Below are 24,382 nucleotides of genomic sequence, written 5' to 3'. Positions count from 1 at the left end.
AAAAGAACTACATGTTGTTTTTGACATATTTGTGAGCGATTCTCAGTTAAATTTGAAGTGTGAGTATAGATTATTGATCCTCGTGATGAGGGATTTCCATTGAGGTATGATTTTTTACATCTGACACGGTTAACTGGACGTCTATGTTAACACGGTATTTACAAATTGGAGGAAATTATCAATTTGCTATCATTCTTCCACCAAGATTGAGAATTATGATGTATCTGGTATCCTTGTGGAGAGAACTTCATAATAATGTAAATGTTATCAAAATTTGAGCTCGTGGACTGGATGGGTATTGTACTCGGTATTGGTAAACTAACAATTGGCCTCGATTTGAGGCGATTTTGGAGGCAATCTTCACGATTTGGCTTGACGGTAAGTTTATAACATTGATCTCTGCATTTTTCCATACTTCCATTGTTTATTTAGTATTTATATCCATGATTTGGTTGTAGGCGATTTAGGAGGCAATCTTCACGATTTCGCTTGAGGCTATTCCATACTTCCATTGTTTATTTAGCATTTATATCCATGATTTAATTGTAGAAATTGGGTTTTAAGTCTTATAGTGAAGAATACAAAATTCTTCGATTTGGAGATCGATTTGAGGTTGGATTTGGGTCATTTTCTGGATTTAGAATTTATGTATGGGTAAAATGATTTTCAAATAAAATTTTAGTTTGACACTTAGGGACCGGATTTGACCTTTTTGGTCCGAGATAGTAATATAACAATATGGGTATCATTGGACTTGTTTAATTTCGTAGAGTACTACTTTCACTAGATTGAACTCCTTTGCTAAATTCAGACTTGGTAGAACTTCCAAAAGACTTTAACTTTGCTTAGATCGAGATTTGAAGCGTTTGGAGGCACTACGAAAAGTGACGACTTGATTGTGTTTCGTTTACTCGGCTTTGAGGTATGTTATGACTTTCTAGGCTTTGTTTGAGAGACGTTTTGTTAAGTAGAGACGAACAATGGAAATAATAAGTGGTAAGGACGTAACGGGGGTTCTCGTACCCGTGATGTGATGAGCATTGGTACGAGTAGGTGATATGATATAGGTAATAGTGTACTGTGTAGTTATGGGCCGTGACCCAAGAATGTCAAAACATGCGGGCATTAGCCGTATATGCTACTTGTCTTATATTTGACTAGTTGATTATAATTGAATACTTAAAGAACCTCGTACACTTGTGATAAACATATTAATGAACTTGTTGACGATTATGTCTGGAATTACTGATGAACTTACATGAACTTGTTGGCTATTAAGTTTAGAATTACCTATGAACCTACATGAACTTTTTGGCTATTAAGTCTGGAATTACTAATGAACTTTTTTTTTCATTTATTTTTTTAACCCCTCTCCCAGGAGCTCCCTCCTTTGCTCCCTTGGTGACTCGAACTCGCAAACTTCGGGTTGAACTTATGAACTTACTTGAACTTGTGGGCTATTTTTTTAAATCGAAGTGAAATGGTTCCGAAAGTATATGGACCTCGTGTGTCACGACCCAACCCGCCATGACTGGCACCCATCTAAAACCTAGTGGGCGAACCAACACACAAGACACCTATTCGTTCAATCCGATTTTATATTAACCAAGCTAAACAATATTACTCATTCAAACATCAAAGAACAAAATAAGTCATGCCATAAATACTGAAATAAGCGCGAAAGTTCTAATTATTACAATCCCCAAAATTCGAAAGTCATCATACAGGACTCTATGCTAAAAACATGTCTAAGAATCTGAAGTCTAACAAGTAAGTAATCCATAATGTCCAGAGTACGAAAAGACATCATAGCAAGAAGATCTTTGGGCAGCCTGGCATGGGAAGAAGCTCACCCAAAATCTGTCAACAAATATCCTCCATGCTAGATGTGAGGAGGAGCAACGGTCTCTATATCACAATCTGCGCTCAAGAATGCAGCAAGGTAGTATCAGTATAAACACTATGTACCGGTGGATATCATAGGCCGACTAAGATTAGTATCATGCATATTTCGTAAAATCAATAGAATAAAACAGCCAGTCAACAGAGAACAATCATAATCAAATCACCAAGATGTCAAGCATCACAATCACGTAAGTCACAACAAAATATAAATTTACCATAATAACCTCACTCGTTGTACATACATGCTAGCTGATGTCTTAGTGTTACACCTCGGAAATTTCTCCGTGAACGCACAATGAATAGACCAACGAAGAGTATGAGTGTCTGATGTTTTACTAAGAAGGGGATGACTACTTATGAGTTTTGAAAATGCGAAAGTTGCCGATTTGCACTTCGGCCTAGTTGGTCGTAAAATAGAATACGACCCGTAAAGTGGTTTACGGACCGTAAACTTCTATCGTCTTTCAACATTCCAAAACTTCAACTTTCTGCCAAATGTCTAAATGGTTAAATACGACTCAGAATACGGACCGTAAATCGAAATATGGCCCGTAAACTATGACCGTAAACCACCATGACCTCTAGCAAACCTTTATGGTTCTGTTATGCTTAAATACGGTCGTGAAAGACGGACCGTAAACCAGAATACGGCCCGTAAACTGGGTTTACGGCCACTGTGCACTTCAACTACTGTTCATAAAAATCAGATTTTAAGTTAAGTATAAGGGACCCTTTTTCATTCCATTCATTTCATTTTCACTCCACACTTCAAGAAACATCTAGAATACTCTCTAATATTCATCCACAAGGGAATCAAAGGAAAATTAAGATCAACAACACCAAATCCATGAAATCAAGAGTGTGAAACTCATCAAAGTTCCTCTACACCAAGAAATTGCATAGGAAGTGAAGTAGGGTTTTTGGTATAGAAGAGTATTGCTACTCAAGGCTCGTTCCTACCACATCTAAGGTAAGTTTTATGACTTTATCATGATGATTGAAGTATTTATACGTTGAAACACTTGGATTATAGAAGAGTGTAGTAAATGGGTCATAAAATGGGAATAGTGCCATAGTTAAATGATAGTTGGATTGAATTATGAATGTTGATGGGTTGGGAGTATATTTTATAAATGACGCGTAGACCATGAAATAGGTGTGATATATGAGAAAATGTGATGATGAGCTAAAACCTATAAATGTGGAGAAATTGGAGAAAAATGGTGGAATGTGGTAAATGTAAATAAATGACGATTGTTGATACAATATTGTGAGTGTTGTTGTGAATGTTTGGTAGTTGAAATGAAACGTGGGAAAGTAGTAGAAACAAAGTAAATGTTGCCCAATTTTCCCTAGAAATAGTAGCGCGTTCTTCTCGTCGATTGACTAACGATGGTACGAATTCTCTCTTGAAGGTAGAGACGTGACATCAAAGGAAATCAAGCAAACGATAGCTTAGTTAAACGACAAAGGTATGTGAGGCCTATCTTTTCTTTCAAAAGGCATGAATCCTTCAAATCTTATGTAATCCTTCTACAAAATGAAGCCTATGAGTCCTTCAATATATTGAATTGCATATGAATATGATGGTGATGATAATGAGCTAGATTATAGCGATTCAAGAAGTTGCGGCATGATGTTCCTATAAGGCTAATGATGTTATGTTTGTTAACACTCGCCTTATGCTCTATTTCCTTCAAGGCGAGGCACGATACTCATCAACGTTCATAATATAATCGGAGGTTTACGACCTTACATCACCCCGACATAGTGTGGTTGCCCTTAAGGCTTAACGTATGCTCTTAATGCTAATATATGTATAAGATACCAAGAAATGATAAGATGATGCTATGTTATGAGATGTGTAATAGTGATGTGTTATGATTGATTTTGTGATGATAAGATTCCACCGTGCCTATTTGGCCGGGCATGTCACCGCGAATGCGGGTTGCGTATGATTTCACCGCGCCTATATGGTCGGGCATGTCACCGCTAATGCGGGCTGCTATGTTTACACCGAGCTTAGAGGGCCGGGCATGATCACCACTAGTGGGCGGCATATGAGGATTACCCGGACGCGGGTAATGATGCGGAATACGATGTGACGATGTACGTGATAAAGTGTGTGATGATGTATGTGATGATGAATGTGATGATATTGGGATATGACAAACATATACTATGTTGATGTAAAATATGATATATGTAACAAGTATGTTGCTTATAACACTCGAGCAGGTTATATCTTTTCTTATGATTCATGATGCTTCTATGACATTGTTCATTTCATTCCTGCCTTACATACTCAGTACAATGTTCGTACTGACGTCCATTTTCTTTGGACGCTGTGTTCATGCCCACAGGTAGACAGGGAGGAGATTTTGCTCCGGACTCTTAGAAGCTGTTAGCTGACTGAAAGCACTCCCTTGTTCCGGAGGTGCTTATGATGAATCTTTTGTGTACAGTTGTATGTGTAATCCAATAGAGGCTCGTAGACACTCAATGTGGGTTATGTGGTTTCACGACGTGGATATTGTGTAAATATATTGATATATGTTATTGTATAAAAACATTATGTTTTGTAATGAAAAGCAGTTTCCTTCGTAAAATGAGTATGAAATCGATAAATGATTGTTGAATGAGTCTAAGAAGTAATAGTACAAGCGGTGCTCGGTGGTTAGCCTCGGGTACCCGTCGCGGCCCCTAGCTGGGTCGTGACACTTAGCTCAGTAGCCATGACCTGCAGAGGACCCATGATGTCCATGTACCACTCGTTCCAGATCCACTTCTCGGACCTGAGCACAAACCTTCGCCCCGGAATGAACCTCAGTCGCGGGACATATCGAAGTACCTCTCATTTTCGGAACGATCCTCGGACCACGAGCCCATAATCTAGGTCACATGAGTGCCTTTCCATACCTCTTACGGAACCGTGTTTCTTACCTTCCCAGTTTCAACAATCAATCATCATTTCATGTCACCAGACCCTTGAGAAGATTATATTAGCTTCTTATCACAACACATCCACTGTAGATTTAATCACACCGGAATAATGGCACGGAGCCTACACAATCAATCAATCACATTCACGTAGGAATTTAACCACACAATACCATGCATGAAAACTAGATATGTTTTCTCCTAAGGAGATCACAAGTATATAATCAACTAACCAAAGTCTAACTTAAGTAAACCATAACCAACCTCAACGTAGAGCTTGGAACACGCAGGTACTCTGCTACAACCTTTTCTTTCCTCAAAGCCTCAATACGTTCACGGTCTAAAAATGGAAAGCTCAATGAGTCACGTTGCTCAATTCACAAACACCAAAGCAAGAATACCCTTCCCTTCCACCATTCTAAGGGTGGATGATTTTCTAGGTGATAAACAACCGATCAAGGCTCCTAGTATTCATTTACCATAAATTTATTCAACATTCTATCAAATATTCCCATTACAAATAGTTTCCTATGGCAACGACCCTATTTTTATGGAACCCTAGGTCTCAAATCACTTAGTTTATGATTTTAAATGTTCAATTTATGACAAATAGAAACTAAGCAACCATTTAAATGATAAATAAGCGATAATAACCCCAACCCATCAAGTTTAGAAGGTTTATTGACATTCTACGGTTTATACTTCACTTCCACCGTTAGAGACCCATGAATATGATTACAATAATGAAGGGAAAGGGAATGATAGAATGATAAGCAATGGAACTTACCTCTCTAGGTTATCTTGCCCTAGCTTGAAAATTCTATCTAGGTGCTTGTTGGGAAGTGTGTTGGTGTTTTGTGAATAGAGAATATGATACTAAGTATAAAAATCGCAGCCACTGTTTTCCGTCGACCGCTGCAGCGGTCAAAACGCCGCTACAGTGAAGCCGCCACAGCGATACACCCATCGCAGCGGTACACCCACCGTTGCGGTACAACCAGCGCTGCAGCGGTCCATTTTGGGTAGTGAGCTCTACTTTTGTCCAGTTTTTCCCCCAGTCACCCCACATTTCATCCAAGGCCTCAAAAACACAAAAAAGACATACACATATAAAAAACGACGCCCTACGAATCCAACCGCGGCCTCAGAATTCCTAACAGAGTACTAATTTCCCATAACGACCGGAAGGGTCGTTACATCGTAAGTCACAAAGATTGTCACGGAGCTTCGTGTATATACATGTTTTGGGGAGGATTTTGCTTGAGGTACTTCATTTCATAGCATTACATTATCATACTGTTCCTTATTTTATTATCTGTATTATTCCTCCTACTTGAATGATTGAGCTTAATTACCGTACCTGATTGCTTGAATATCTTACAAATTGGATATTTGAGTTATGTGGTAACTGATAAATCTATACTATGTTAATTGATTGATTCTGTCACGCCCCGAACCATGGCCTGAGCGTAACACAACACTCGGTGCCTTGCTGCATGTGACAGAGCGAACCACATGGCTTGCTGAATCAACATGAGGCATGTATTGATGCGGAATATAATATAACATGCATGGTGAGAATGAAGCATAGGTCAAGTAATTATGAGTCTGAAATTAAATGATAAATGCTGAGGCAATACGACTCTGAATATCTGATATGACATAACTGAACTAGTCTAGTCTATGAAACCTTTGACATGAGTCTGACTGCTTAACTGTTTACCGGGACAAGGCCCCCGACATACCTTTAATGCATAACTAACAATAAATAAATAAAGATAAAACCCCAAATAAGATGGGGCTCACTAATAACTGATGTTACGGTTCTCATTTCGCGGGTGGGGTTAGCGCTTTGAAAACTACTACAAACTTGTTGGTGCTCTTTCGGACTTTGCTTTAAAAGAGTCGCCACCTAATTTTTAGGAAATTAGGAAAAAATGTTTTGAAGGGTTTATTCATACACCGTGAAAAATCCTTCATAATCCAACGTTCTAAGTAAGTGTTCTAGTGATCCTTAGGGAAGGTGTTAGGCACCCTAATATTAAGAATCCGTACTATACGGTTGACCTTCAAATTCCAATGTATGAGTATTTTCATGTACTTTTTATTTAGTGTTCATTCCCGCATTTATAATTTTATCATTTATGGCATATCATTTATTTTTGAAAGAATTGAATATATCCCCTTTATATACAAGGTATTTAGGCTCAGATTTATAATATCCGGATACAAATAATTTCCTTTTATGTATAAGGATAGTGTATTTTATTTGTAAAGGCGCCAAAAATCATTTTTATTTTTTGAGAAAAGGAAGTATAATTTTGTTCATGTTTAATCTCATACTTGGCTTGGGTCAGTCCGTTTTAGCACGTTTAGAACGCCTTATCCAAAATCTTTACATTTACGAACGTCTCATTATTTACAAATAGTCCATTTAAAATAGTCCCATTTTATCCAAAGAAAACTTGTGGTAAAAACTATAAAGTTTATTTGGGTTGTTAAAAGGCAACACAATTTGTTAAAAAAGAACTGGGCTTTCCGTTTCTAGGCCCAGATTCTGCCCGTTTTCTTTTGAAGTCCAGTTGGGCTTAGCCTGTTTCTATCATTTTCTGAAAAAACGATCAGTGGGCTTTTAGCCCAAAAAGGTTTCAAATTATTTTTGTTATTTGGGATTTGGTCTAAAAAATGTTTCATTTTATTTGGTCTCAGAAAAAGGACTAGTGTTGCTTTCATAAAAGAAAATATCCTTTGATTTTGCCTCCTTTTAAAATATTGCAGTGTTATCAAAAACTCCCTTTTTTCTTATCCTTTTAACTTGTGTCAAGAGAGTTTAATTCGCTTGTCGTTTTGAGAAAACTACTACACTAAATCCGAGTTTTGAAAATCGTTTTTTTAGGGACCTAAAGCCGAACTAAACGGCATAAGCACCGTTGTACTAACACGACTAGTTCCAACCATAATATTCCAATATATGTATGTGAGTTTTTTACAAATACCAAATACAACAAAATTTATACATAGAGGAAAGCATAAATGGATAAGAAAAAAGGGAAGACTAGGGGTGTACCAAGCCCCTACTTGTCCATTTTCAGCCATGGCTAGGCCTTCTACGCGTTTAATAATATTAGATTCCACCTTTTTCTTCATCGGACTCAATATTTTTTAGAAAGAATCTGCCTGTTGGGCCAAGGCCCAACAAATTAGCTGGACTTGGCCTAATTGGCCATGTAGTGGAGGAGGAAAAAAGGAGAAAAGGGAACCCGGTTAGTTTATAATTTTTTGAACTTATCACATATGTATAGTGTACCTATATCAAATTCGTCCAAGGGTCATGTAATTAGTATAGCCGCATCTGTGTTACTAGTCTTTAAAAGGTAGGAATTTAGGTAGTAAGAGGGGAAAGTCGTCACCACCCTTATTCCTGATGCCGCACAAGATCCAAAAGGTTTCATTAACCTCCGGCATGGCAGGACACCATGGGAAGACTTAAGACCAGACCCCAAAAGCTACCTTAGTTTCCCAGCCAATATAGCCATAAGTAGAACAAAATTCCACATTCATACTTAAGCTTGGTATATATAGAAACAGTTTGGTGTATTCAGTCATAGCATAATCAGAAGTAGACAGAAACAAACAGGCATGGTATGGATAGAAACATGTGGTAACATATGGAGGAAGTATAACTAGAAGCAAATTGAAAGCATGCAGACATGGCATAGATAGAAACAAACTGCAGGTCTAATGCTCATGGGGACAGCACAAGGCAATACACATTATGGTAACAATAAAAGGGGCATATGTAGGATTCATACACAACCAGGAAAACATGCACATAGGATGAACTTAGGTTTCCCTGAACTCAAGTGAACATATGCAGGACAAGATGACATGCAGAAATGACAATTTGTAATTTGAGTGATCATGGCATAGGCAAGGCAAAACAGATAGGACCAGGTTTCTCTGGTTCAAGTAAAAATATACAGAAGGTGTAGCACACAAATGAGTAACTGTAGTCTCAACAACCATGGCACAGGTATTAACAGATTGCAAACAGGTCCAAGTGTGTAAGGAGTTTGCATAATTGCTTTTTAACATTGCAGTCAATTTGTTAAATGGTGAAAATCTGCTTTTCAACATTTAACTCTAAGTTCTATACTTCTCTTGATTTCTTTCCTATCTGTGTCCAAGTTAAGCACATATGTCCCTAGATTCTTTATTTAAATATAACCAATTATTCATTAATGATAGGTTTTTTACAATCTGAGTCCCCCATAGGTCTAGTGATAGTGTTTATATGGTTCCAAGGTCCTCATATAGTGAGCATGCATCCCATAAGTCATAGAAGTGCCATGGTGTTCTTTATATGGAGAGGAGGTGTTATGAACCCAAGTATTTCTTTTTTTTTTCTCCCTTATCCCTCTCTTCAAAACATCTTTTAAAAAGACCCTTCTAAAATAAGTGACTTTTAGTTCACCTATAGTCCTTTAGGACCATATAAGGTCCTGTCACTCAAGTTGTTCACAACTAGGTGCTCCTCAAATTTAGATACAAATACTCACAAGCAGACAAGGTTATTTAGGTATATATAAGGATCATTCTTTGTTATCAGGGTCTAATTAAGCTCACACTAGGACATAAGATGAATTAAAGGATCATTTTTAGCTTTTATAAAAAAGAACCATCACAGACTGGTTTGAGTACTTCAACAAACCCAACCATATCACAAATCCTTATTCAACTAAATAACAAAGGTATATACCAACTGAATAGCCAAGCAATGATCGCTAATCATGCAAACAGTGTTCTCAAGGATCCAAACAAGCAGAGACAGTTAAATGATGATACTGCATTCATATGAGTAAGCTACCAAAATCCAGGCCAAGGATTCAAGCAGTTCAGGCATGGATATGTGGACATGTTCACTCTTAAACAACACAAAGCAAGAAATTTTGAAATCCAAGGCATGAATCCAGGTCCTGATGAGTTATTTTCCCCAGAATTCTGGTCATGGTGCAGTTTTAATCCCTTTGATCATGACAGAAAATGTGATAGAATCCCTTTGATCATGACAGAGAATTTGATAGACCTCTATGCTTTATTCTAACTTGGTTTTGATAGCATAAGATCTCAAAGGATCTTCCCAAGCATGGCTAAACTTCTCCTAACCAAATATAAGACCTCTAGTTATCCCACAGTCATGGGAATGAGGTTCAGGAGAAAAGGGAACCTTAAGGTCCTGAAAGAGAAGCAGGACCGGGTGAGGTCATCACCTCCCCAACCCTTTCCTGAATCTTGTTTTCAGTAAAAATGGAGCAAAGGTTCCACTGGTCATTACTTATAGTTCATGCCTAAGCTCACCTTTTACTCTCCTAAGGCACTCTCAACTCCTTACCTCATCCTCATGCCCAGTGACAACCACTAAGCCTTTGTGGTTAGATTAGTTTAACACTACTATTAAATCAAATCCCAGCTAAACACCTGGTTAACATTGACACAGGTTAATAGTTTTAACTAACTCAACCTAGGATCCTAATTATGAAAGTCGTTTTGAATTCCCTCTTAACATTATTTATTTTGAAAAACTTGACATCTTAACATTATAAACTTAAGCTTCAAGATGAACATCAACCCTGAGACTCAAGTAGTTTCATTTCATTGATTGGTTAACCATTTAATCAATCAGAGAGCATACCAGGATTCAAACACCTCTTCAGTGTTACCAGATGATGTGGCGTGGTTTTACGCCACAATCGATGCTTTTTTACTCTAAGTTTTACTTGTTTTTAAGCAAGCCTATGTGATTTTACGTGTTTTTTAGTGTTTTTCAGGTAAAGGAACAGATTCGGCACAATCACAGTTGAAGTGCAGAACCAGGTCGTAAATTGAAGTTTACGGTCCGTATTCTACAATACGGGCCGTATTCCATGGTCGTGTTAAAGGATCCTGGAGACAGAATGTCCAGCTGAGAAGATGGTGATTTACGAGCTAAGTTTACGGACCATATTTCAGTTTACGGTCCGTATTCCATCACGTATTTAGTCATTCAAGCATCTGGCAGGAAGTCTGAGATTAGCAAAGTGAAAGACGACCAAGCAGTTTACGGACCGTAAACCACTTTACGGTCCGTATTTTGGAAGGATAAGTTGCACACAGCTGAGAGAACGAGTTGGGCGTAAACCATGTTTACGGTCCGTAAAGTGATTTACGGACCGTATTTCATCATGACGGGACTGAAGTGCAACATCTGTAACTTATGTATTTTCAAAACTTTTAAATAGTCATTGTAGGGTTTTAATAGTCAACATTCATTATATTGTTGTCTCTTGACTTAGAATATAAAATTCTCTCTAATTTTTGAAGATTCAAACATCAATTCAAGTATTACGAATTCCTTTTTCATTCCAAAGTAAGCAATTATGAATTCTTCAATTTCTTATTTCTTGTTCTTCGTCATGAGTAACTAAATTCCCTTACTAGGGTTGTGAACCCAATGATGGGTGTTTTGTGATTGGGTTTGTGATTGATATACAAATAATGGATTATTAGGGTTTAGTTATTCTTCATTCTTCATTCATAATTAATGGTTGCAAACATTGATTAAAGCCATAAACCTTAAATTTATTTGGAAAAATAATTAGGGTTGGTAAGAATAATTAACAAGAACTCAAAGCTTTAAACTTTGTTTAATAAATTCACTTAGGAATAAGAGGAATTTACTTGGCATGATTAATCGTTCTTCATAATCACTTTCTTATATTTGGGAAAATCATAGAAAGATATAATCTTTATTTATTGGGAAATAGTAGAGATTCACATAGAGATTAAGTGCATTCATATAATGATCCATTACAAGTATATCAAGATCAATACCCGTGATCATACACTCTATCTAACGGGGACACAACCTTAGTTTCTTTTACCATAAATAGTCACCAAAGCAATAATTTAGCAACTAGTCATAGAAAAACCAACTTTTACACAAATTATCGGATTAAGACATTAGACCTAGAACTTAGTATCTACGACTTTAGTAACCTTTTCACACCATATTCCCTGTGGGATTCGACCCCAACCTCGTTGGGTTACTATATTTGACAACGTCCGCGTTATACCATTAATAGGTGTAATTTGAGCTTATCAAATTTTGGCGCCGTTGCCGGGGAATACGATTTTGAAATTACTAAATAGTATTTTCTTTGATTAAAGTATTTTGCTTATTCCATCACACCTTGTTTTCTACTCTGTGTAAACTAGGTGAACATGAATCAAAATCAGCAGAATCAGCGTGCTGGTAATCAGGTGAATCGGTTGAACAATCAGGCGAATGAATCTGATGATGAGAATATTTTTGCTGAACTTGTTCAAGAGGAGGACTATGCATCTGCTATTGTTCAACCTCGAGTTGGAGCTGCTACAGTGAAAATTGACTCATCTTTATACCAGCTATTGAAACTTGAGGGATACTTTCGGAACTCTACCGAGAATGACCCTCAACGTCATTTGCAGAATTTTGTGGATGTGTTGTGCTAATCATATCCAGAACAATGTTCCACAAGATGCTATTCGGTTGAGGTTATTCAAATATTCCTTAGCTGGGGAGGCAAGAACATGGTTCGAGAAGCTGCCCCGAAATTCGATTACTTCATGGGCAGAAATGGTAGCTGTTTTTCTTACAAAGTGGTATCCCCTTAGCAAGAAGGCTGAGATTCGCGACAAGATTTATGAATTCAAGCAACGACCGGGGGAACAACTATATGAAGCCTGGGAGAGGTTCAAAGAGTATTTGCAGAAGAGCCCGAATCATGGTTTTCCGGAAAATATATTGATGGAGAAGTTCTACATAGGGTTAGATCCAGTGACACAGTCAGTAGCTAACAATGCAATTGATGGGTGTTTTATGAACAAGACCTTTCGACGAGTGACCACCATACTTAACAAGCTGACAACTCATAATCAGGCTTGGCACTCAAACAATGCTGAAGTGGTACCATATGGTAGTGCTATGCTCCAGAATATAGTGAAGGAAAATCAGGATACCCAACAAACATTGGCAGAGCTTGCAACAAATATTTCCTTGCTGACGAAGAAGTTCGATGAATCTCAGATCAAAAAAGTAAATGTTTGTGAGGATGATGTAGTTTTGCCAAAAGGGATGTACCATGCTCATGATGGTCCATTCCTTGATGGCCCACCCATGCAGGTTGAAGATGCCAATTATGTTAATAACTCTCAAGGGGGTTATCAAAGACAGAATTACCAAGGTGGCTATCAAAATCAGAAGCAATGGAGACCTCAGCAAGGTCAAGGTGCTTACAACAACTCTGGGAACTACAACAATAACTATGGTGGTGCGAACCAAGGGAGCTACAACAACAGCAACAATTTTGGGAACAAGAGTTCCAATCCTTATATACCACCAAAAGGGCAGTCATCAGAGCAGGGTAGTTCGAAAGTTGAAGCAATGCTTGAGAATATTCTGGCAAATCAATCTAAGTCTGAAAGGACTTTATCTGGGCTGACAGAAACAGTGGGTTCTCATACAGCGGCTATTCAGAAGCTTGAGTCGCAGATGAGGGATATTTCTAGAGAGCAGCACCCTCCTAAAAAGGGAGGACTTCCAAGTGACACTATTCCAAATCCCAAGAATGGGGGAGGCGGTATAGAACGTGCATTTTCCATCACTACTAGAAGTGGTAAAACAATACAGGGGCTGCTGAGAAGGTGATTGATCTTGAGCCGATAGATGAAGAGAATGAGGTGCAGTCTGAAGCACCCATTATTGCTGATGAGATTTCTACTAACAAGAAGGATGCTGAGATTCCAGAGATGGCGAGGGAAGCTGATAACACAAGCAAGCAGGCTGTAAAAGGGGCTCTCCGCCCTTTGACACAGCTTTTCAAATCTAAACCTCCTTTTCCTCAGAGGTTGGTAAAGAAGAATGAAGATGCTAAGTTTGAGAAGTTTTATGATCAGCTGAAGCAGTTATCTCTGAATTTTCCCTTCTTGGAAGCTGTCAAGGAGATGCCCGGTTTTGCGAAATATTTGAAGGAGTTGCTGACTAAGAAGAAGACAGTTCAACATGAAACCGTGAGTTTGACTCACACTGTGAGTTCCATTATCTCAACCACAACTATTCAGAAAAAAGGAGATCCTGGGGCGTTCACCATTCCTTGTTCTATTAGGCACCATGATTTTGCTCGCGCTTTGTGTGATAATGGGGCGAGTATAAATTTGATGCCCCTTCCTATATATAAGCAATCAGGTTTGGGGATGCCAAGGCCGACCACGATGAGGTTGCAGATGGCTGATAGGTCTATCAAAAGACCTGTTGGGGTGGTTGATGATGTAATTGTGCGGATTGGTGAATTTTTGTTGCCCGCTGATTTTGTGATTCTTGACTGTGCTGTTGATCGGGACATTCCTATCATTCTGGGTTGACCTTTCCTTGCTACAGGGAGGGCTTTGATGGATTCGGAGAAAAATGAAATAAAGTTCCGAGTCAACAATGAAGAAGTGACTTTTCAGGCTAGCAAAGGGATGAAGTTACCAAGTGCTTACGAGAGTATTTCGGTAATTGATTCATTCGATGTTGTTGATGAAGCGATGGAGTTCAAGATGGAAGAAGAGAGTTTGGGTGAGGCTTTAGCTGGTATTCTGATGAATTTCGATGCTGAAGACATGGAAGGCTATGAGGAGACAGTTAACTCACTTGTTGGGTTGGGCTCATATACATACCACCCAAAGAAGCTGAGTCTTGATCTGGAAAATATAACAACTCCTCCAGCAAAGCCTTCGATCATTGAGCCACCTAAGTTGGAGCTTAAGTAGCTCCCATATCACCTGAAATATGAGTTCCTTGGTCCCGACAATACATTACCGGTGATTGTTTCAGCCTTATTGACTGAGGAGCAGAGTATGCAGCTTTTGAGGTGTTGAGGGAGTATAGGCGTGCTATTGGTTGGACAATAGCAGATATTCGAGGTATCCCATCTGGAATCTGTGAGCACAAAATTCAGTTGGAGGAGGGCAGCAAACCCAATGTAGAGCATCAGAGGCGACTAAACGAGAATATGCAAGAGGTAGTCAAGAAAGAGATCATCAAATGGCTAGATGCAGGTGTGGTTTTCCCGATTGCTGATAGTAAATGGGTGAGCCCGGTCCAATGTGTTCCTAAGAAGAGCGGTATCACTGTTGTGCCAAATGCCAAGAATGAGTTGATCCCGACCAGAACTGTCACCGGATGGAGAGTTTGCATGGATTACCGCAAGCTCAATACAGCTACTTGCAAGGAACACTTTCCTATGCCCTTCATTGATCAGATGCTTGACAGGTTAGCAGGGCGTTCTTACTATTGTTTCCTCGATGGGTATTCGGGCTACAACCAGATCAACATTGCTCTGGAAGATCAGGAGAAGATCACTTTCACTTGTCCTTATGGGACATTTGCATTTAGCCGGATGCCTTTTGGGTTGTGTAATGCACCAGCCACCTTTCAGAGGTGCATGATGTCAATTTTCTCCGACATGGTGAAGGATTTCTTGGAGGTGTTCATGGATGATTTTTCCTTGGTGGGTGACTCATTTGAAGATTGTTTTGGCCATCTGGGTCAAGTGCTGAAAAGGTGTGAGGAGACCAATCTGGTGCTGAATTGGGAGAAATGCCATTTTATGGTGAAGGAAGGAATCGTCCTCGGTCACAAAATCTCTGAAAAGGGGATCGAGGTCGATCAAGCAAAAATTGATCTGATTTCAAAGCTTCCTCCACCTATCTCAGTCAAAGGTGTCCGAAGTTTCTTGGGACATGCTAGGTTCTACAGGCGCTTCATCAAAGATTTCTCTAAAGTTGCAAATCCCTTGTGCAAGCTTCTTGAATAAGAGGCTAAATTTGTGTTTGATGAAAAGTGCTAGAAGGCGTTTGAGGAATTAAAAGAGCGTCTCACTACTGCTCCTATTATTGTTGCTCCTGACTGGTCCCTACCATTTGAACTGATTTGTGATGCTAGTGGTTTTGAAATAGGTGCAGTGCTTGGGCAGAGGCACAATAAAATTATGCACCCGATCCATTATGCTAGCAGAACGCTGAATGCTGCACAGATGAACTACACAGTGATGGAGCAAGAGCTGCTTGCCATTGTGTTTGCCTTCGAAAAATTTTGGGATCCAAAGTTGTGGTGTATACTGATCATGCAGCCTTGAGATACCTCATGGCAAAGAAGGAAGCAAAGCCGCGACTGATTAGATGGGTGCTCTTGCTGCAAGAGTTTGACTTCGAGGTGAAAGATCGAAAGGGCACTGAAAACCAGGTGGCTGACCATCTCTCTCGGCTTGAAGAAGCTGGGAGACCTTCTGATGAGCTTGATATCGATGATGCTTTTCCAGATGAAAGGGTGTTGGCGGTTTCGATGGAGGTAGCACCTTGGTATGCCGATATTGCCAATTATTTGGTGACAAGTGTAGTTCCCGATAATATCAAAACTTATCAAAAGAAGAAATTCTTGTGGGATGCTCGGCAGTATTATTGGGACGAGCCTTATTTGTTTCGAACATGCGCTGATAACATTATTCGGCGTTGTGTTCCGGAAAGTGAAGTGATGGCAATTCTAAAGGCATGCCATGACTCTCCGGTTGGGGGTCATCATAGTGGAAACCGGACTGCAGCCAAGGTACTTGAGTGCGGGTATTACTGGCCGACTATTTTTCATGATGCTAATCTTTTGGTGCGGTCCTGTGATCAATGTCAAAGGCAAGGGAATATCGGCAGAAGCCAAGAGATGCCTATGAATTTTGTTATGGAGGTGGAAGTGTTTGATGTCTGGTGGATGGACTTCATGGGACCTTTTGTCAGTTCTGGTGGAATGAAATACATCTTGGTAGTTGTGGATTATGTGTCAAAATGGGTAGAAGCGGTGGCTTTACCAAATAATGAGGCCAAGAGTGTTATGGGGTTCCTTAAGAAGAACATATTTACTCGTTTTGGTACTCCGAGGGCAATAATCAGCGATGGTGGATCCCACTTTTGCAATAAAGCGTTCGCGGGAATGATGGACAAATATGGTGTAAAGCATAGGGTGGCAACGCCTTATCACCCTCAGACAAGTGGACAGGTTGAAGTGTCCAATAGGGAGATCAAAAGTATTCTAGCAAAGACAGTGAATGCCAATAGAACTGATTGGGCCCGCAAGCTCGATGATGCTCTATGGGCATACCGGACTGCCTTCAAGACTCCAATTGGGACTTCACCCTTCAAGCTTGTATTCGGGAAAGCTTGTCACTTGCCGGTTGAACTTGAACACAAAGCGATGTGGGCGCTGAAGAAGCTGAACATGGATTGGGAGGAAGCAACCAAGCTGCGGTTGTTCCAGTTAAATGAGATGGATGAATTTCGGTACCAGGCGTATGAGAGTGCAGCCCTCTATAAATAAAGGATAAAGCAATACCATGACAAGAATATTCTGAAGCGAGAGTTCTACAAGGGCGACTCTGTATTACTGTTTAACTCTCGGCTGAAGTTGCTACCGGGTAAGCTTAAATCCAGGTAGTCTGGTCCGTTTGAGGTGGTAGGTGCCTCACCCCATGGCGCGGTTGAATTGAAGTCCGGAGATGGTACTCGGACATTTAAGGTGAATGGGCAGAGATTGAAGCACTACCACGGAATGGTTTCGGAGGATAGGGTTGTTGATCGCTACAGGTTGAAACACCTCGGAACGAACAATGATCTGGTGTACCAAGATAAGGAGTGATTGGTCACCACCGTCGTGCCGCGACGTTAAATCAAGCGCTTCTTGGGAGGCAACCCAAGTGTAATGTTTATTTTTCTTTGTTGTTCTTCGTACATATAGGGTAATGGTTGTTTTTGTGCAGGAATATATGACAGAAAAATTCTGTTGAGATGCAGGTAAGTTCAGTTGTCAGACAATGTTCTGCAACATTGCAAAAGACTCCTGAAGTATACGGACCGTATTTCACAATACGGCTCGTACCACAGGGCATATTTAACAATGCTGCAAAACAGTGAGCACTGTAATGTAACATGCTGGTTTACGACCACGTAGGACGGACCGTATTTCACAATACGGTCCGTAAACCTGAACGTAAACTAACATGAGACAATACAGTGTACTGCCCGATATAACATCTCTAAATACGGGCCGTAAATCAATTTACGGACCGTATTTAGAACAAAAAAAAAACGCAGCAATTTAAATAACCCCCCCCCCCCCCCACGATTTAAACCAGGGCAGATGAACCAAACACTCTAATCGACTTCCCTCCATTATTTCTCCTTTCACAAATCAATACACCACGATCTCCCTCCATCTTCACGTCTTCTTTTCCATTTTCTTCCATCCCCACGACTACCCACCATTAAACCATCACCTTCTATCTTCCTAACCACCAAAATTTCTCAAACTCCACCCACAAACAAAACCCAACCCACCAACAAATTCGTATTCCCTTCTGCCTTAGGTTTAAATTCTTTGGTGATTGCAGTGGTGCTCTAAAAATCTGTGCTCTAGTGGTCTGATTCATCATTGAAAGGTATGATTGATGCTCCCCATTATTTTTTTTCCGTGATCTTGAACTTGGTGGTAAGTGATTGTTAGACTGGGTTTGTGAGATTAAATGCATAAGTACCTTGGTTAATGATCTAGTGAGGGGATAGAGGTGTTCAATCTCTTTTAATTCTCGTGGGTAATTGTTAATAACACCCAAATGGGTTGGAGGGCATTCCATACTTCAAAATTTGAAGTTTTTGGTCTGCCCACCAATGGCTTGACACTCGCGAGAATTATGAATATTGATAGAAAAATAGGTGAAGTCTGAGTAGCCTAAACCCCAACACAATGTGAAACCGAGATATGATATGAAATTGTGAAATCAAAATATGTGTCTGTCTGTGGTGCGAATTACGACTGCACAATACGGACCGTATTGCATTTTACGGTCCGTATTTAAGCATGTCAAGTGACAGAATGACATCCTAAAGGAATCCCAGTTTACGATCTAACTTTACGGACCGTAAACCAGTTTACGGTCCGTATTTAAGATTTTACCGAGGGACAGAATGTTCTGACGGGACTGAAGTGCAAAATCTGTAACTTATGTATTTTCAAAACTTATAAATAGTCATTGTAGGGTTTTAATAGTCAGCATTCATTATATTGTTGTCTCTTGACTTAGAATATAAAATTCTCTCTAGTTTTTGAAGATTCAAACATCAATTCAAGTATTACGAATTCCTTTTTCATTCCAAAGTAAGCAATTATGAATTCTTCAATTTCTTATTTCTTGTTCTTCGTCATGAGTAACTAAATTCCCTTACTAGGGTTGTGAACCCAATGATGGGTGTTTTGTGATTGGGTTTGTGATTGATATACAAATAATGGATTATTAGGGTTTAGTTATTCTTCATTCTTCATTCATAATTAATGGTTGCAAACATTGATTAAAGCCATAAACCTTAAATTTATTTGGAAAAATAATTAGGGTTGGTAAGAATAATTAACAAGAACTCAAAGCTTTAAACTTTGTTTAATAAATTCACTTAGGAATAAGAGGAATTTGCTTGGCATGATTAATCGTTCTTCATAATCACTTTCTTATATTTGGAAAAATCATAGAAAGATATAATCTTTATTTATTTGGAAATAGTAGAGATTCACATAGAGATTAAGTGCATTCATATAATGATCCATTACAAGTATATCAAGATCAATACCCATGATCATACACTCTATCTAACGGGGACACAACCTTAGTTTCTTTTACCATAAATAGTCACCAAAGCAATAATTTAGCAACTAGTCATAGAAAAACCAACTTTTACACAAATTATCGGATTAAGACATTAGACCTAGAACTTAGCATCTACGACATTAGTAACCTTTTCACACCATATTCCCTGTGGGATTCGACCCCAACCTCGTTGGGTTACTATATTTGACAACGTCCGCGTTATAACATTAATAGGTGTAATTTGAGCGTATCACCAGACCTCTTTGAAGACTCAGGGATCTCAATATTTCATTTTTTCAGATTGATTTATCTTCAGTTTTTAAATAAAATTAGACAGCTCTCTGAATTGGACATGGAATTCCCACATACACTAAATATAGCATGGTTTATTCGCTTAATCAATTCTCACTTATTAGCCCTACCCTTAACCATGCTTGTCATCAAAACAATGAGTTATTACACATCATAATCCAACAAAACTAGTAAGTACAGAAGCAAATTACAGAAAGTGCCAAGACTTCACATTATGCTATAACATAGTATCAACAGATATCAAGAATAGACATAGCATTTCATACATAGATTATCATGGGCAGTGTTAGGATGCTTCCAATTTAGGGATACAGGTTTAAAATGTCACAGTATCATAGCTTAGGAAAAGAAGCAGCATAAGCTATACAAGAAGGAGCCACAAACACACTCAAAGTCTAAGACAGGGTCATACAACAACATTCAGAGATTTTTTAAGCCTTTGGACTTTACTAACAAATGTTACTACCTCAAGGGGACAAGTAGCCAAGTATTGATTTAATGAACATGTCATGTAGGTACCTAAAACTAATCAGTCTGATCCACAAGTCCTAAGTTAACACTCAAACAGTCCTGTAATGACCTCTGTCCTATAAACAACTAGAACTAAACCTTTGTATTCAAGTATATTGCCAGAGTGAACTTTTTCAATCCTTATTAAGGTCTTAAACTATTCAACTTGGATCATTACCATTTTCCAGTAATCTCATACTTGTCGATAGGATTAGCATTAATCTAGGAGGTTACTAAAGTCACTAATGTCTATCTCACATTCTTGATGAACTTTAGAGCACCACTAAGGCAGCAAATTATCACTAATCAAACCAAAACAAACTTAACAACAAGACATGGTATTATCACATTAAAGAACTACTAAGAATAACAAAAATGAATAACAAGATTAAAAGGTTACCTTTTTTATGCGCAGCCGTGTACAAGAATTGATTTGAAGACCCTTTATGCTTCCCAATTCCACACTCAGCCACACAAAACACAAAGAAAATAAACTTTAGAACTAATAAGACTTCAACCTTAAAGTTAAAGCCTAAAATTATACTGGTAAGCTCAAGTTTCGAATTTTTAATTCAAATCTCAAGCTTTTTGTGTTCTAAAACTTTTTGAAACTTCCCAAAAACTTATTTTGTGAGAGGGTTGGGGTTCTATAGAACCCCAAAATTCTTGTGAAGACCTAAAATTTGATGTGGGGCAACATGATCTTTCAGATGCAAAACGTAATACCATGAAATCAACGGCTAGGATCTACAGAAAATAAACATATGCGGTTGGATTTGACATATTTCAGGTAGATCCTCACCAATCTGTTGTGAACCAATGAAAATCGAGTTTGTACATTTACAATATAACAACAAAGACACAGAAAATCATATTGTTTGACTTAAAAATTGAAGAAAAAGTAAAAAGGGAAAGGATTAATACCGCAATTGGAGTTTATTTCGCGAAATCGGGTGGAAACATTAATTGTTTCACCACAAAAGACATTCAAAAGCTGTACTCTCTCTGTACCCTCTGCGCTTTTGCCATTTTTGGAGGAGAGAGAGAGGAGGAGAATCGAGGTGCAACACTATGGTTTTCACAGAAGAGGAAAGGGGAAGAGAGAGGAATAGTTTAGGGGTCGTTTGGAAATGAAAATGTTTTCAGGGGTGTTACCCCTTATCTGGTGCAGGCCTGGGCCGGGTCAGTCCATGTAAAAGGATTGGACCTGGTCTATAATTTAAAGGAAAAGGAGGGGAAACCCTATATACGTATATCATGTATATATACATATGTATATCTAGCGTATATACGCACATAAAGAGTAGAGGTGGGTAAATTAAATAAATGGAGAATGCTAAAATATCGATTATTGATCATGTCATGGTAATTAAAACATGGTTAGCCTTTTACTTGATTTTAAAACACGACTAATTGTGTAAACAGATTGAGTTTGCGAACATAGCCTCAATTGATTTTAAATCTAAATAAGTGTTGCAATTATAACCCTTTTGTTAAATAATTGCAATTATGTCCTTAGTTAATCTCTATCTAATTAACTATTTCAATTGTGGCCCTATTTATCCTAATTAACCAATTAAAGCTGAATTTGCACTAATGACCTAAATTGATTCGCCAATGGTTTTGGTCATTTCAATCAAGGCCACTCGAAAGCTATTGTTGTAAAATTGACCCCAATTGTCTTAAATCGTGAATGGTTAATTCAAGTGCGGTCATAATGTAAGCAATTAGCAATAAAACCCAATTTCGCAATAATGACCCTCTAATTGATTAATTAATCTAATTAAGCACTGAACAATTTATCAATTTCTAATTATGCAAACACACAAAATTAAAGGTTGAGGGTTAAAACGGCCAATTCTGTTAATTATTCAAATACCTTGGATTAAATAGAATAAATCATTTGTTAATTTGACTTTTTGACAATTTAACAATTAAGTGAATAATTGTTCAAAATTATTTTGACTTTGATTAATTCTAACAAAATATTTCATAAATGTCACAAAATACCAATTATTAACTAAATAATTTGTAATGCAACAAAATTACTTTAACAAACTTACAAGCATAAAATGTTGGCCTAAACAATTTTATAGAAAATTATTTAAACCCTTTAAGATGCATGGTTTATTTTATTTATTATCCAAGGACATCGAGTAATTAAAATGAATTACGGGAGGTCGAAAATTAGGTGTCAATAGCTGATACGTGCAAGGTCCTAACGAGCTGATCTGTCGTCCTTTAAATCTGCATTGTGAAATGTAGGGCCCCAGGTAAATAAAAGGGGACGTCAATACATTCGAATTGTAGTGGTATGTAAAGAAACTGAATGAAATAAGCATGGCACATGAAATAACAGAACTGAAACTGAAACTGTATCTGTAAGCTGATTATGAACATGAATATCATCTGACATGAATATATATGTGCAACATGAGTAAAATATTTTAAGTGGGAGAGCCTTAGTATAACCGACATGTAACCACCACGCATGTACGTGGCATCTGATTTATATCCGACCAGCTAAGCTATCATGTACCTTGTCGAGGTACAAGACATGTACATGAACATGAATGGATCTAATAACCGGCAATGGGTAAACATGAAGGTATCGTCCTAATTGGGCGGAGCGATCCTTATCCTACACTGATATACCTTTCAGGCTATCTGAGCCTTGTCAGTAATCTGTGCAGCTCCCAAAACATTAACATGGATATAATTGACTTAATATCCCATGAATTATATAAATAGGATTGTGAACATGATTCGTGTTTGTATTATAACATGAAGATAGATATAAAGTATAACTTGTATGAAAACATGGAAGCATGTGGAAGTTTATGAAAATAAACATAAAAGTTAATATCTTGCATTTAAGAACCCATGGAATGCAAAGTATGAGTTTTCATGGATTACAGAGAGATTCTCAATAACCAAAAGGGAACATTAAGAACACAATAATGAACTATTAAAGCAAACACAGTATATCATGGTACATGTACATAGGGTTATCAGGAACATGTCTGGAACCCTGGTTTTGGTTAAAACATCATACCATCATGGAAGAACGTGGCGTGGGGAAGAACAATGATGTTCCCACACGTAGATCGAAACCCTACATACATGTTAATGCTCCAAAACTTGTAACTAATGGTCTAAACTTGAGAAGAATCCCAAAAAGCCTTAGTCTTGAATCCTTGAGGTGGGTTTTCTTGAAAACCCTGGGTTAGGAACAATGGGTTCTTATTTAGAAATCATGGATACATGTTAGAATTCACTTGATAGGCTTGGAATATGCTTACCTTAGTGTATCTTGATGGTAGGAGGAGATGAACTTCGTGCTAGGGCTTGAGATTATGAAAAATGGGATTAAAAACTGAAGTCTCGACTTTATACTATTTTCTAAAGCGGGAAGAAGTATGGGCACAATGTACGACCCGTAAATTATTGTCTATCCCGTACATTATAGACGTACCTCGTATGTCAATTTCCAGAAGCTACGATTTTTAGTCTGTGAGGTACGTGATGAAAAGTACGGCCCGTACATTAAAGTACGCCCATATAAATTGTACGCCTTAAATGTACGGCCCATACTTAGAAGTACGACCCATATAACTTGCCCGTACCTGGAATTGTCAAATTCCAGTGACTTCTGATTTTCCCATGTGAGGTACGTTCAAGAAGTACGTCCTGTACATAAATGTACGGCCCTTACATTATGACGTAAGACGTATTTTTATCGTTCCAAGGGACATGTTAATCCAACCACTTCTCGTCTTGGTTTCTAAGTCTCAAATCATGAACGTAACTTAGTTAGGAGGTACGAGGTGTTACAATATATCCCTTTTGGGATCATTCATCCTCGAATGATGGGTCATGGTTAAGAATATTGATGGACATGTCTTGAATACATGAACGTGAGGAAAACATGACATGGAACATGGGAACTAAACTGACATGACATTGTTTCGTGAAAACAT

General features: G+C 38.3%; 1 long non-coding RNA gene and 1 other non-coding gene across 2 annotated transcripts; both read right to left on the bottom strand.

Annotated features, from left to right (window-relative positions):
• Positions 1-1,635: 1,635 nt before the first annotated feature.
• LOC132626624 (uncharacterized) lies at positions 1,636-21,519 on the bottom strand. Its single transcript, XR_009577522.1, has 2 exons — positions 20,803-21,519; positions 1,636-1,920 (listed from the first exon to the last, which is right to left on the bottom strand). It is a non-coding gene; the product is annotated as an uncharacterized LOC132626624 (long non-coding RNA).
• On the bottom strand, positions 12,549-12,654 carry LOC132629601 (small nucleolar RNA R71). The gene has a single exon (XR_009578367.1). It is a non-coding gene; the product is annotated as a small nucleolar RNA R71 (small nucleolar RNA).
• Positions 21,520-24,382: the final 2,863 nt, after the last annotated feature.

Source organism: Lycium barbarum, chromosome 2 (genome assembly GCF_019175385.1).
Source record: "Lycium barbarum isolate Lr01 chromosome 2, ASM1917538v2, whole genome shotgun sequence".
Lineage (NCBI taxonomy): Eukaryota > Viridiplantae > Streptophyta > Magnoliopsida > Solanales > Solanaceae > Lycium > Lycium barbarum.
The sequence above is the reverse complement of the archived record's forward strand: the minus strand, read 5'-3'. Positions and strand labels throughout refer to the sequence as shown.